This window comes from Mus caroli, unplaced genomic scaffold, assembly GCF_978045245.1.
Source record: "Mus caroli unplaced genomic scaffold, Mus_caroli_1 scaffold_7, whole genome shotgun sequence".
In the NCBI taxonomy this organism is placed as follows: Eukaryota; Metazoa; Chordata; class Mammalia; order Rodentia; family Muridae; genus Mus; species Mus caroli.
This window is the reverse complement of record NW_028227262.1, coordinates 79,339,332-79,343,203: the sequence shown is the minus strand read 5'-3', so window position 1 is coordinate 79,343,203 and position 3,872 is coordinate 79,339,332. Positions and strand designations below refer to the sequence as shown.

Sequence of the window (3,872 nt, the reverse complement as noted above, 5' to 3'; positions counted from 1 at the left end):
GATACATCAGTGCTATGGATTTTTACCATACTGTAAATAGAATTCCAGCCTGTTTTGCTTGCAAATAACTGAGACTTATGTTAAACTGATACTAGCCCATGAGTCTCTGAAGCTGAGCTCTCTAGTCTTTGTGGGAACAGGAGTAAACTGTATGGAATTGGGTCAGACAATGCCTCAACTTAATTTCCAACAATTATAAGAATATGGAATAATCAATCATTCCTTCTGTCCATCGAGGATGAGATTTTCTCTGGTGGCAGTCTACTGGAAGAAGACTGTCCTTATGATTACACAAAGACAACATTAGGCAACGGTATACTTGAGCTGAAATAGAGTGAAGAGAATTCATAGGCTAGGGAGACTTCCAGTCTTCTTCAATATCTCTAAATTCACAGCAGGCCCCATCTGTTTTGTTTCCACTTTGAAGAAGGTTGAGGTACAACCAAAAACAGCTGAAGCAGCCCAGCTTCACACTTCTGTTTTTGCTATGGCCTGCATCATTGTGTGAGGCCAGCTGTTACGCTGTAGACAGAAATATATTCCAATATCTTCTGTCTCCACACTGTTGATACTGAGAGTGAAATCTGTCCCTGATCCACTGCCACTGAACCTAGAGGGGATCCCAGAGATGGACTGGGAAGCATACTTGATGAGAAGCCTTGGAGAGTCATGTGATTTTTGTTGATACCAGTGTAGGTTGTTGCTAATACTTTGGCTGGCCCTGCAGGAAAGACTGACTCTTTCTCCTGGAGTCACAGACATGGTGGCTGGAGACTGAGTTAGCACAATATCACCTCTGGAAGCTGGAAAAATAGAAAAAATATTAGTAGGACACAACATTGAATATAAAAGTCACTCCTAAACCTCTTAGAAAAATAAAAGACTTTCATTGTATCAATTTCTTTAAGCAGGAAGTCAAATAAAATGTGGTGCTGGTTTCCAAATAAAATAAGAAAATTTCATATTTAAATAATATCACCAATTTATTTCCATGTCTGAGCACTCATACCTGAAATCCAGAAAAGCAGAAGTCCAAGGATGTGAGGTGTGAACACCATAATGGAACTTTCCCTGAGTTTGTGTGGATCATGACACAGTCCTGATAGACACCTTCTTATAAGACTCTCAAGGGCAGGAGCACTGAGAGGAAGATGTATTTATGCAAATCATACTGACTTTATAATATTTGTAATAAGATCTGGTCAGAAGAGCAGACTCCTAGTGCCTTCTTAGAATATTTATCCTCTTGCTGGTTACCTGAATAGATGTTGAGCTTTAAAAGAGACTTAGCTTCTACTTACATGCTTACATAATTAGCATAGTCTAAGGAGGTCTCTGGGATACATTTAATAGTTTAAAATGAAAATCATCTCATATCCATTGTCTTATTCCAGGCTTATAATGTTTTCTTTGATGTTTCTTTACAGTATGGGCTGAAGAATCTTTAAGAAACTGAACATTCAAAGTAGCATAACAACATGTAAACCTAAATGTGATATCACACTATCAAAATTTCATTAACAAGAAGTAAGAAATTCAGTATGTCTTATGAAGACAAATTTCTCCAGAGGGGGAAATGAAATCCTTATAAATGTTTATAATCTGCCAGAATAAAGAAGATTTTAAAATATATCAAATTTTTGATATATCAAAATATTTTTAGCACTTTTCCAATAAGTGCCAAATAGTACATCTTCCATGTCTTTCTAACAACAGTGATGAGGAGTACTACAGATGTATTTCTTGAATGTTTAAACAAATCACTTCCATAGTACATGTTTTTCTTTTTTTTTTTTTTTTTTAATACTTTTATTACATATTTTCCTCAATTACGTTTCCAATGCTATCCCAAAAGTCCCCCATAGCGCCCCCCCACTTCCCTATCCACCCATTCCCATTCTTTTGGCCCTGGCATTCCCCTATATTGGGGCATATAAAGTTTGCAAGTCCAATGGGCCTCTCTTTCCATTGATGGCTGACTAGGCCATCTTTCGATACATATGCAGCTAGAGACAAGAGCTCCGGGGTTCTAGTTAGTACATCATGTTGTTCCAACAATAGGGTTGCAGATCCCTTTAGCTCCTTGGGTACTTTCTCTAGCTTCTCCATTGGGAGCCCTGTGATACATCCAATAGCTGACTGTGAACATCCACTCCTGTGTTTGCTAGGCCCCAGCATCGTCTCACAAGAGACAGCTATATTTGGGTCCTTTCAGCAAAATCTTGCTAGTGTATGCAATGGTGTCAGCGTTTAGAAGTTGATTATGGGATGGATCCCTGGGTACGGCAGTCTCTAAATGGTCCATCCTTTCATCACCGCTACGAACTTTGTCTCTGTAACTCCTTCCCTGGGTGTTTTGTTCCCAATTCTGAGAAGGTGCACAGTGTCCACACTTTGGTCTTCATTCTTCTTGAGTTTCATGCGTTTAGCAAATTGTATCTTAAATCTTGGGTATCCTAAGTTTTGGGCTAATATCCACTTATCAGTGAATACATATTGTGTGAGTTCTTTTGTGATTGTGTTACTTCACTCAAGATGATGCCCTCCAGGTCCATCCATTTGGCTAGGAATTTCATAAATTCATTCTTTTTAATAGCTGAGTAGTACTCCATTGTGTAAATGTACCATAATTTCTGTATCCATTCCTCTGTTGAGGGACATCTGGGTTCTTTCCAGCTTCTGGCTATTATAAATAGGGCTGCTATGAACATAGTGGAACATGTGTCCTTTTTACCGGTTGGGACATCTTCTGGATATATGCCCAGGAGAGGTATTGCTGGATCCTCCGGTAGTACTATGTCCAATTTTCTGAGGAACCGCCAGACTGATTTCCAGAGTGGTTGTACAAGCTTGCAATCCCACCAACAATGGAGGAGTGTTCCTCTTTCTCCACATCCTCGCCAGCAACTGCTGTCACCTGAATTTTTAATCTTAGCCATTCTGACTGGTGTGAGGTGGAATCTCAGGGTTGTTTTGATTTGCATTTCCCTGATGATTAAGGATGTTGAACATTTTTTCAGGTGTTTCTCTGCCATTCGGTATTCCTCAGGCGAGAATTCTTTGTTCAGTTCTGAGCCCCATTTTTTAATGGGGTTATTTGACTTTCTGTAGTCCACCTTCTTGAGTTCTTTATATATATTGGATATTAGTCCCTTATCTGATTTAGGATAGGTGAAGATCCTTTCCCAATCTGTTGGTGGTTTTTTTGTCTTATTGATGGTGTCTTTAGCCTTGCAGAAGCTTTGTAGTTTCATGAGGTCCCACTTGTCAATTCTCGATCTTACAGCACAAGCCATTACTGTTCTATTCAGGAATTTTTCCCCTGTGCCCATATCTTCAAGGCTTTTCCCCACTTTCTCCTCTATAAGTTTCAGTGTCTCTGGTTTTATGTGAAGTTCCTTGATCCACTTAGACTTGACCTTAGTACAAGGAGATAGGAATGGATCGATTCGCATTCTTCTACATGTTAACAACCAGTTGTGCCAGCACCATTTGTTGAAAATGCTGTCTTTCTTCCACTGGATGTTTTTAGCTCCCTTGTCGAAGATCAAGTGACCTTAGGTGTGTGGGTTCATTTCTGGGTCTTCAATTCTATTCCATTGGTCTATTTGTCTGTCGCTATACCAGTACCATGCAGTTTTTAATCACAATTGCTCTGTAGTAAAGCTTTAGGTCCGGCATGGTGATTCCACCAGAGGTTCTTTTATCCTTGAGAAGAGTTTTTGCTATTGTAGGTTTTGACTGCACTCAGAGCTGTGAGTTTTCCTTTTAGCACTGCTTTCATTGTGTCCCATAAGTTTGGGTATGTTGTGGCTTCATTTTCATTAAACTCTAAAAAGTCTTGAATTTCTTTCTTTATTTCTTCCTTGACC

At 39.3% G+C, this 3,872-nt stretch overlaps 1 pseudogene; it reads right to left on the bottom strand.

The window, feature by feature from the left end:
• Positions 1-468: 468 nt before the first annotated feature.
• LOC110295647 (immunoglobulin kappa variable 5-48 pseudogene) lies at positions 469-1,058 on the bottom strand (annotated as a pseudogene).
• Between the last annotated feature and the right edge of the window lie 2,814 nt (positions 1,059-3,872).